Here is a 12,064-nt window from a genome sequence, read left to right as displayed (position 1 = left end):
AGTCACTACCTAGCTTCTCAGCCGCTCCGAGCACACATAGCGCTTGCAGATGTTTTTATGAGCTGCTTGGGCCTGAAGGAGCTCTGAATGGCACAGGAGAACGTGTGTTGGGTGGATGGATGAGCTAAGGAAGGCTGCAGACACAGAGCCATTTCCCCACACAGAGGAGCTGCCAACAGTACACAGCCCATGGCTGGTACCACTTCAGATCTGTCCTCCTGGGGACTCTAAATCATCAGCTAATGCCAAATAAATCTAACCAAATACATATCCTTATCCTCAGTGGACTGCTTCAAGTACTCAGACTATTATGTAAAGCCATTTTTCAATTCAGAGCAGAATCATGGTGGGATTTATCTGCCTCATATGCAAGAGGGCAAAAAGCAGCATCCTTTCCCTTTCTGATAGTACTGCGAAAGGTGATCATATCTAACAAGCCTTAGGACTGGTACACAAACATGGTATGAAATTGTGGCCTGCCTGAGCAAATGCTTCCCCATTGGTCTTAATGAAGAAATAGCACACGCAGTAGAAATAGATCTGACTCCTGATAAGTTATGGTATGCACACAAACCTAATGCGTCACAGATAACTCAATATCAAAAACAGTTTTTAATACAGAACTACTTGGTAAAACATGTAAAGGTTCTCCCACAATATAGTATTTCTTATATAACCCTGTATGCTAGTCCTGAACATTTTTCTTCATGATACTTTCAAACCTTCCTCAAAATGACAAAAAGAAAGCAAAGCAAAACACATTACAGATTTTGCTTTATACAAGAGACTCTCAGAACATTTTTTGCACCTTACTTCTCTGCCATGCTTTTCTGTGTTTTTATATAGAATCATAGAATCAATAAAGTTGGAAAAAACCTCCATGATCATCTGAAACAACCATACCCCTACCACCAATATCACCACTAAACCATGTCCCTAAGCACGACGTCCAACCTTTCCTTGAACACCCCCAGGGGAGTTGACTCCACCACCTCCCTGCGCAACCTATCCCAAAGCCTAACTAAGCATACAGCCTTTCGTTGCCCATGGGAAAAGACAGATGCAAGCAGTTTACAACTTTGTTGGCCCAGAAGTTTTGGAGACTCCTCCTGGAAGAAAAAAAAAAAAAAAAAAAAAAAAAAGTCTCCTTACTGAGTATACATCATCAGGAAGTAGAAAACTGATTCTGTGAATGCTAACTTTTCTAAAAAAAAATAAGTACAATTTGGCATTGTGCTTTACATTTTCAACATTGAAACGTTACGTTTGGGTAACAGAGTTTCTAAGTATATATATATGATTTAACAATATGCAATATTCCAATATTCCTCCATTCCAGGAGTTAATATTTCTCACTGGGAACTGCTGAGCATTTCCTTCCACACTGGCACAATTTCAGAGTTAAATCCAACAACAAACAAAAAATTGTTAGACAATTTTTTAATTTTGTCTGTAGGAAAAATCCTTACATATGTAGAAACCATGTTAACATTGTGTAGGTTAGTGGCTGACTGCATGAATGCTCTTTCCCCTCCCAAAAATTCCAACGATGTAAACCCTGTGCATTCTGTTCTGCAGCACTGTGATTCAAAACCTGTTGCTTCAGGTAATACAAGTTTTTAATGCCAAAAAAAAAAAAAAAAAAAAAAAAAATCCTTCTAATGGTTCATGACTTTCATGGACTTTCATGACTTTCATTTCATGACAGTAAAAAATGGAAGGGTTGTTTTTGTGATGCCAAACACTTTAACCCTTCGTATATATACGTAAGTATTCTTCATCAGTGGTGTTTTAAGTGCTGCACAGTCTTGTCTACTGACAACCTCATTTGGGGTTGGCAAGTGTGGGAACTGCAACAGAGAGTCACAGCAAGCAATACTCTCCCTTACTTTTCTTTATTTTGCTGGGTCTCTCTAGAATGGTTTATGTACAAATTTGATTAGCCCTATGCACATTTTCTCTTTTGCATTCTTATTAATTCATTTTTGTAAGCCTGTAGACACCACCAGATGTCAAGAAATGCTCTACGCTATCATAGCAAGGATTCAGTGTCACTTGCAAATATTGAGAACATCACAAAATTCATCTCAAACCGTTCTCTAGTACTCTAATCTTACACAGACCTGGGGACTGAAAGATACCTGGTAGAAGTGGCTGCTTCCTGAAATCTGTGACCTTGTACTGGGCTTGAATGTCACCCCTGAAGTTCTCTCCCTGAAATACATTATTAAGCCAGTTACAAAAATCTTTATGCATATTAGAAGTGGCGTATTCACTCTTAGACTAATTCCAGTGCCATATTATTTCTATCATCAAAAGAAAGGAGAGCCTCTTTTCACAAGCTTGAGTCTGCAAGCTCTTGTATGTTCTGCATCATTCCCATCCTCCCTACCTCCTTCCCTCCTCTTCTTGCAGCCTGGTATTTTCCCTGACAGTACTATCAGATGGGAGATGCTGTTCTGGCTGTTTGTAACAATCCTGTAGATAGATAATGACAGAAGAGCAGCTTCTTGCTGGGTTAAAGTGCTCAGAAAATTTAGTGCTTCTCTGCATTACCAATGCTCAAAGCTGTGGGTAGGTCTTCCCTGCGGGAGCCCATTTTGTCATTCAGGGGCAACAACGTTTTCTTTTAAAAGACAAATGCAATTTAATTCCTGGTTCTTTAAACCTCTCAGTTCCTGGCCTAGGTGTGGGCAGCAGCAGCCCTACCTGTGGTGCCTCTCTCTGGTCAAAACTGTGACCAATCTTGATTAAAGATGAAGGGTGAGTTTGAACCTACCAAAAGTTTGAAGCAGAGGATCTACAAGGATGAGAAAGACAGAGAAAATAGCTAATGTTGGAAGTCTGGGGTCCATCTTACACAAATTAAACCCAGAATGTTACCCTAGGATCCAGATCTGAACTTTCTCATTGCTGTGGGAAGTCCTTGACAAAGTTCTTGGCCTAAATCAAGGATTATGCAAAGTGACTTTAAAAAGGCACACATGCAACCTCAGAGCCTGTGTGCGCCACAGACATCTAACTGCTACGTTTCTAGTTTTGTTGCATCAATCATTTCATATGAACTAATAAAGTGAAAACATTCGGATGTTATTATGCCTTATGCTTATCAGTTTACAGTACCTATTTCTCCAAGAATTTCAATGCTTTTACAATAAATTGATGATCGTAATAAGAGTTCATTGAATCTAGAAGCAGCTCTGTATCAGATATAAAAAGGATTGCAAACCACCCCCAAAAGCAAAAACATGGTAAATTTTTGGTTATTATTACAATATTATTTGTTGGAGAAGCTTGTTCTTCACTGAAGTGTGATGCTGATTTGTTGGAAGGATGAGTGCCTCCATTCGTGTTGACTTCTGCAAAAGTTGCAGACACTTGGTCCTCTGATCAGTAATCAGATGAACATTATCAAACAGTCCTCTGGGACAGCATGGTCTCAAACTGACAGCAAGAGGGATATTTAGTTGGAAAAGTTACATATCTGAAAGTTAATTTTGAAAACAAAGTGGTGTTTGCTTTCAATTATTATAATAACATTTTTGAGGAGTTATATATTTAAGCATGTATTCTTGAAGAACCACTGTCACATTCCTTTTCTCTCCCCATTGCTAGCGTGGAAAAGGTCCTGTTTATGTGAGTAGGGTTATTTTCTTTTTTTTTTTTTTCTTTTTTTTTTTTTTTAAAGAAGTAGTTGGGAATATTTTCATGTGAGAAACCAGTGCTTCTTTTTGTGCTAGGATGTGCTCAGAGAACCTAATTACAAAATCTTTATCTCTATACAAAGTATTAAGGGGAGAAGAGGGCTAGAAGAGAAGGGAAATGACTCATGAGGGAGCAGATACTAGAGTTAGCCAAAAAGCGGGGGCTTGGGGTAATGATGGCTAAAAAAGATATAAAGAAGATATAAAATATAAAGAAAGATATAAAGAAGATATGATTATATATTTTTTTTCTTTAAGATCTTGTTCAATTCAGTAATGTCAGAAACACCATCTTCTGCATTAGTCGGGATATTATTTTATAAAAATGTAAAATTTTCACACAATTTTGAGTGGTTTTTTTTTTTTTTTTTTCAAATTATGAATGTTCCAGAAATGCCAAACTGCCATACATGTTGACCCATCCCCATTTCCCAAATTGAGAGAAAGAGAGATGCCCTATCTATCCCACGGTAAGAAGACTACATTTAGTGACATACTGCCCCACATGGTATTAAAACCTGGTTGACATTTTAGCTTAATAACTGCAGCCAATTGCACGGTTAGCTTTCTTTTTTTAAAAGACAAAGTCCTTGACCATACAAAGAGGCCATGTGAAAAGCATCCAGAATGTGATAATCATGGAAAGCAATTTATCTCCCATTCAAAGGTGACCAACAGGGAGTTTATGTATGCTTTTTTAAGAGTCCTACAGGTACACACATCCTGGTTGATGTGCTTCTACAGGTGTCATATGTTTGAGAGCAAACTTGGATTTAAAGTTCAGAAGGTCCTAGGAGTTGTTTAGAGACAGATAAAATGGGTTGCTGTGACTTCCATCGCTTAGTTCAAACCTGCTCTTGTAAGACAGAACTTCAGTTGCTGCTCAGCCTTATGGGATAAGAGTCTAGAACCAACAGAGTGGAGTACTTCTCACCTCTGACAGCAGTTTTCCTGGTTAAACACTCAGCTGTTCCTATCATCTTAGTTTTACTATTCAAGAACATCCGATACTCTATCATGTGCATGTATGTGCTTTAGCAACATATTAGGATCTGATCCTCTGGAAGACCATCTGATCCTCTAGCTTCCATGGTTTGGGCTTCCAATATTTTTATCACCTCATCTGAAACTTCATAGCATTGTCCCCAGGGTGAGAGTGCAAAAGACATCTCCACTGTTTCCATTCAAAAGTAAGATACCAGCTATTTAAAACATATATACTTTCCAAATGCACATAATGCTCTAGGAGAAACACAGTGCCTAGACAGGATTACTTCACATTTCCTGCCTTCCCAGAATTATTTTTATTATTTTTGAGAACTAATCTCTTCCCAGAACCTTTTTTAAGAGAGCATCTCTTAGTGTATCAAACTAAATTAACAGATAAAATATAAAAGAGCTTCATCATCACTGCCCTTAGCTTGGCATACAGTGAAAATCCTGTTAACATATTTTGAACTCTTCCCTCAACAAGTAAAATATATTTGTTTTATTTCTTCAATGATGACAGTAAGTTCACATATTTATTTAGCTAAATCATAAGCAGATAACACTTGTTAGGGTGAAGTCATGGCTAAGGTTCAGTATATACTTCTACCACAGTCACTGTACAAACATCCTTGCATCTTTTAAGAACATGGTAAACATTCTTAATATAATAGAGTTTAATTTGATAACACTATCTACTGGCACACTTAAAATACAGACCTGACAATGTCTTCCCTCACTTGAACTCATAATAATAAGGGAACTGCTCAGTAATCATTTGCAAGCACAGTTACATGGAGAGAGGTAAGGACTGTAGCCACTGCTGGCTAGCAAAACTGCCTCAGTGATCAGGGATCCTGAATAGCCCAAATCTGCAGGATCTCTGAGGCATTCAATATTAGAACAGGTCCAGAGAAGGGACACGAAGATGATCAGTAGGCTGGAGCACCTCTCCTATGAAGACAGGCTGAGAGAGCTGGGGCTGTTCAGCCTATAGATGAGAAGGCTGTGGGGTGACCTCATTTCAGTTTTTCAATACTTAAAGTGGGCATATAAAAAGATGGAAAACAACTTTTGCTCAGTCAGATAATGACAGGACACGGGGGAATGGTTTTAAACTAAAAGAAGGGAGTTTTAGATTAGAGGTTAGGAGGAAATTCTTCATTCAGAGGGTGGCGAGGCACTGGCACAGGCTGCCCAGAGAAGCTGTGGATGCCCCATACTTGGAGGTGTTCAAAGCCAGGCTGGATGGGGCTTTGGGCAACCTGATCTGGTGGGTGGCATCCCTGGCCATGGTAGGGGAGTTGGAACCAGGTGGTCTTTAAGGTGCCTTCCAACCAAAGCCATTCTATGATTCTATGATGATTTTATGATTAAAGAATGGTCCAGAGACTGTTCATTCTTAGAATGTTCATTCTTAGTGACTCAAATCTATACTGTTACTTTGCTTATTCATATTTATTTCGTGGTGCTATAAAATCAATAAATAGATAAACAAACAAACAAACCACAACACTTTTTTCTCCCACAACCATACTATCGTCTTTCTTTTCATTTGAGGCAGGATTTGCTGACAGTGTCTTTAAGCTATTTCATTAGCTAGACAGAGAGAGCGCATATTGTACTCTTTGTGATGATTTGTAGACCTTCGAGGTCTTGATCTTATAAATATCTTATTGGTGTATCCCCACTGAATACTTTATGTACTCCATTATATTATCTACTTGCTTGGAGGATAGAAACCTACATCAGTGCATATTATGTCTTTTATATAAATATTAACATATCTAAACATTTTTCTTTTGAAAGTTTTCAAGCACTTAACTAAACAATGTTAATACATAATTTATAATTAAGGAAAGCTAAATGTTTTTAATTTTTAAAAGACCATACAGCATTGTGAATCTGAAAATGAAACAAGACTTCACAGTCCACAAGAGGAAAGCATTATTTTTGACTTGATGAATTAAGGGAAAAATCATGCTGCAAACATATTTAAAAATATTTCTTTCTTCTAAACATGTACTTGAAAGGTTATTAACATCTGAAAAGAAACAGGATAATAATCAGAAAACATAGTCTCATGAGAGCTAACAGGAAAACAGAAAATAAAGGAAATGTAACCAGTACAATCCCACAATCCCATTACTGTTTTCTTATGGGTAGTCTCAGTTCACATCCAGTCTGACAATAGCCGAGAGGGAGACCACACTAATTTGCAGCCACACTGTTACTTTACTGGGTAATTTTCAGAGATAAATGCATTCAACACTTGAGGACAAGGTCATGCAGAGCAATGTCAAAGCAAATACCATTGTCAGCTATGTGGAGTGAGCTGGTAGGAGACCAAGCTCTCTAGCATCTTCTAGATGTCAGCCCCAGACTAATTTGCCTTATAGCCTTGGCCCTGGTTCAAAGTCCTTCACCTTGCTGATGATGCCAGTTGCTGAGGGATGAGTGGAGACCATGACCACACTCACCAGACCTCACTCTTCTTAGCATGGTGCACTCTGTCAGCAGAGTAACATCCCTGCTTGGCTGAATGCAGCTTTAAATGCTGCTCAGCCATATAGCCCACCATGTATTCAATAGCTGGACTCCGTCATACTTCACAAATTCAGGCCACATCATGCTGAACTCAGTGCAGCACTACCAATTTCAATAGTGACCTCAAAACGAGCTTCTTGCATATTTTCTCCATCTACCCCTGTCAGCAGAAAGTTAATCTTATCTATGAAATATGACTACTAGACAAAAATTGTTCTTTGTCACAGTACTAGAGTGGCAGATATCATCCCTTGCCAGATTATTTTTTCTTTTAACGACTTTCCATAGATTTTTTCTCTCCAACAGAAGCAAGAAGAATGCCATATGGATATCTTCCTCCTGGACTCACTCCACACCAAACAGCGGCTGGAAACATGAACCAGAGATAAGGTTCTCAGTGAAAATTAAATCATGCTGTTAGGGGGGATATTATATCTGTGCTGGTGCGGCCTCACCTCAAGTACTGTGTGCAGTTCTGGGCACCACAGTAAAAAAAAAAAAAGAAACATAAAACTGTTAGAGAGTGTCCAGAGAAGGGCTACAAAGATTGTAAAGGCCCTAGAGGGGAAGATGTATGAGGAGCTGCTGAGGTCACTTGGCCTGTTCAGCCTGGAAAAGAAGAGGCTGAGGGGAGACCTCATCGTGGCCTACAGCTTCCTCGCGAGGGGAGGTGGAGGGGCTGGTGGTGATCTTTAGGCACCAGTGATAGGACCTGCAGGAATGGTGTCAAGCTGAGTCAGGGGAGGTTTAGGCTAGACATCAGGAAGAGGTTCTTCACTGAGAGGGTTGTCGCACACTGGAACAGGCTCCCCAGGGAAGTAGTTACTGCACCGAGCCTGTTGGAGTTTAAGAAGTGTTTGGACTGTGCACTAAGTCACATGGTCTGAATTTTTGGGTAGACCTGTGTGGTGCCAGGAGTTGGACTTGATGATCCTTACGGGACCCTTCCAACTCAGGATATTCTCTGATTCCATAAGAACAAACACATCCAGCAGCCATAGGACCTCTGCATGGGGATATAAGCGGTCCAGGTGTCTTTGCTTAAGTTTGTAGTTGGCTGGAAAAACAAGTTACGGGTATAGATTCACGGGTATAGATTACGGGTATAGTTCAGAAATTTAGAGAGTAATGCTTTTAATAATCCCAAGCATGTAGCAAAGTTGCTAATGCTTGGAATACATAACAGATGCATATCTTATACTGTGGTCTGAATAGCAGAACTTTCAGGGACATAAATATCCCAAATAGTGTTCAATGATTTCCTTTGTTGACAAACCTAAAAACATTCACATTAAAAATGGATGCTGTCCATGAGAGTCAATGACTGACCTGCGCACTTTGGCACTAATGTTGGATACTTGCAACTAGTGGCTGTACTTATTCAGAAGTACGCAATATTCCACACCGTATTTTCCATTCTGTCACAGAGAAGCTACTACACCAGTTTTGTCTGTGTTTGTCACAGCCTCTCTTCTGCTTTTGTGGTTGTGTGGGTGGAAAGGCATGGGCAGTGTACGCGAGTCACAGTGAGGAACCTCACTGAACGCATGTGAGCGCAGGCAGAGGAAGTCGCTGTGCATGCATGCTCCACTGAGACCCTTCCAACTGTGATTCCAGGAAAATCTTGCATGCCCCTGGATGGAAGAACAGGTGTTTAGATGGCAAAGTTAGTGAGTAGAGGGAAGCTGGACACTCTTACCACATATTCTTTTATACTTTATTCCAGTGAGTTAAAGCCTTACTGAAAATCTCTGTACAGAATACAAAAAACGTAAGAGAGAAATTTCTACTGAATTTTGAGTTGCCTCAGTGATGCATGTTGTGTGACCATTGTGTTCCTGTGGTTTTCATTCCCTCTGCTTTCCTTTCTAACCTCCCACACTCATGTATGGAAGTTCCCATAAAGGGAATGGACATGAGAAAGCCAGTGCTTTGTAACAAAGCAACAGCTTTCCTTTCTTATGGAGCCATGCTGGCCTTGTTCATGTATGCATATGTGTGTTTCCCTTTCCATAGTCCTGCTATTTTGAAAGCAGAGAACAATTAGATTTGCATCTGCTGGGTAGATATATGAATGACGTGCAGGAAAACTGGGACCCCTTCCTTCCCCTAAAATATAATCAACACGCAACCTGCTACATGTTAAAATGAAAAAATTATTAAAACTTTAAAAAAAGAAAAGCCTAAAACCTTTCTCTAGACAGTCTTATATGCTGTCAGAACAATGTTCCTTTATACCAAGGATGACATATTAAACACCAAGTGGGGGTTGAAAACCACTAGGGAAAGAAAAATAACCGCAACCTTTCTTTTACTTTACAGAATAGTTGCCTTGTAAACTTCTCCTGGACCTCCATGAACATCTGCTGTCTTCCCCACAGCCAAAACATGCTAAATCCTAGCAACAAACCTAAAACATATGCAAGACTTCAGGAAGACATGTAACAGCACAAAGCTAGGCTGTCTTACTTTCTGAAATGAAGTAGAATTGTATCAGGTAAGGGAAATGACCACTGCTGACAGGAGATGTGTCAGTCCCTTAAACAGTCAGTCGGAGAAGATCCAAACATTGCTTTGCTGCTCTTGCCTCCTACCGGTTTGAGAGGAAGGACGGAAGAGGGACGTGGCTGCAAACATATCAGCAGAGCCTTACTTGTAGTCTTACTGTATGCCAAACACACGCGCACACACAGACGCACATGGGCATTCATTCACATTAGGGAGAAACGACTCTTAACAAGTGCTGTAGAAAACTAAACCTGAAATCTCTGACATATTTGGACAATGATCTTAAATTCTTTGATACAAGTCACATCATTTAGACATGTCTCGATGATATAGAAAGTCTCTGTAGTCTGTATGGCCTTAGTGTTTAATGCACCACTTTCTAAAAATTATCCAGAAAAATAATAGCCTGGCTGTAATTTAATGTGGACATTTCGGTCCTGTGCATGTGTACACAAATATGCACATGCTTGTGTCTTCACAAATCAAAAGCTGAATGACTGCACAGTGCTATTGACATTAAAATAAATATTTGTCTTTCAAAGGCAGTATTTCCTTGCTTTCACTTGTGCTAACATTAACTGTGTTACAAACTAGCACACAACAACAACAAATTCCTGTACAGCCAAGAATGTTTACAATTTACAAACTTAAGACGCTTTTAAAAAATGACCCACTCACAAAGAGAGCAAATTATCTGTATTTTTAAATAATAAAACTGGGAACTATCACAAACACAGCTGTAGTGGGATTTTTTTCTGGGACATGGTACAAATATAAAGATGATGAAAGAGGGAAGGCATGAACTCCTGCCCATCTTTATTTTCTTCTCACAAAACCAATTCCTATAAAAGTTTAACTTGGAGCTTATTTTTTTTGTAAGTCAGCCAGTCTTAAAATTGGGCTTACCAGGGTTTTGTATGTCTGCCTGCCTGCCTTTCTGTTCTTTTTACATCTTCAACCTAACATTTTTTTGGGGAAGATCCAGTCTGTTAACATCAGTCCAATGAAAATAGCATTTTGCATGTCCTGCTAAGAAGAGACAAGGACGTTGTTCACAGCCTTAAAAGTAGGCTGATGAAAAATGAAAGTTAGGTTCCTCTGATGAAAGAGCAGTAAAGGACCTGATTCTGCAGGTCCTATATTTATTCCTCTTTATAGCGTTTCATTCTTTTTATTCAATGTACTAATGTTAAATTGGGTTTCTATTCCACCATTAGGTGCAATGGTGTATAGCTGAGGTACAGCATGTCATGTCAGTAGTTCATCAAACTGCAGAAGAGTAAGAAACAAAATGAATTGTCAATGTTCACAAGCAGCTGAAATGCACTTCCAAGCAATGCTATGGCAAAAAGCCTAGAATATGGCTGACTAAGGAGGAGTAGAGGGGATATAGCCAGTCTAACATGGCTCTTTAGCACAGAAATGAGAAGGGAAGACAAAGACTAAAAGCAAATCCAGGCCATGGCCACGGGAGAGTGAGGAAAAAGTTCTTAAGAATAAGAATGATGAGCTCAGAGAACAAATCACTCACTACCATGAAATACCAAATGGATCTGCTTCTCTTGAGGGTTGTATGTTAAACCAGGACATCTTTCTGGAGGCAATGCTGGAGAACCCAGGGCCCTCTGACTCTGGTGACTTACAGGAGTCAAAATAGCAGCTTTAATGGTCCTTTTGGCCTCTGCAAAGTCACCGTATCAAATACAGGTCCCTAAAAAGACAGGTGATGAGTGGAATACCTATGAAAGCAAATACAGCAGATTCTCCCTAGTGGCTGCTGCCTCTGTTACTGCCTTTAGGAACAGAGTGACCATATCTGAAGGAGTCTGTGTGGAGGCAGCCGGGAACTATGTGAGCCCTGGAGACCAGCCAGTTTTCTTGTCTTTCTCATACAGAGCATTCAGAAAGGAAATTCAGGGTGTTTTTTTTTTCCTTTTTTTTTTTTTTTTTTTTTTTCTTCTTTGCAGCAAAGGGAGTTTTGTTGCTGAAACAAACAGTTCCAGCCTAGGAGCAGTGGTTGGGTCAGGTTCCAGAGGCACTGTTGTCTGAGGAAGCTGAAGGGCTGGAGCCAAGCCCCAGTGCAGGTGCAAATGTAGCCAGCCCTTTCCTGAGCAGAGTCGCCTTGATCATCACAAAGTCAGGGATCAACATTTTCTTTGCAGTCTGGCTGTGCAGCAAAACCAACCAAGTGTTGGTGTGTCGGCTCTTTGGCTCGAGACAGAACCCCACATTCCTGCATTGCCCCAAATGGTGGAGTCCCAGTCTCCTCTGGAAACAGGCTCTAGTACAGATCAACATCAGGTCTGGATAGAGTCCCC

Source organism: Oxyura jamaicensis, chromosome 1, assembly GCF_011077185.1.
Source record: "Oxyura jamaicensis isolate SHBP4307 breed ruddy duck chromosome 1, BPBGC_Ojam_1.0, whole genome shotgun sequence".
Lineage (NCBI taxonomy): Eukaryota > Metazoa > Chordata > Aves > Anseriformes > Anatidae > Oxyura > Oxyura jamaicensis.
The sequence above is the reverse complement of the archived record's forward strand: the minus strand, read 5'-3'. Positions refer to the sequence as shown.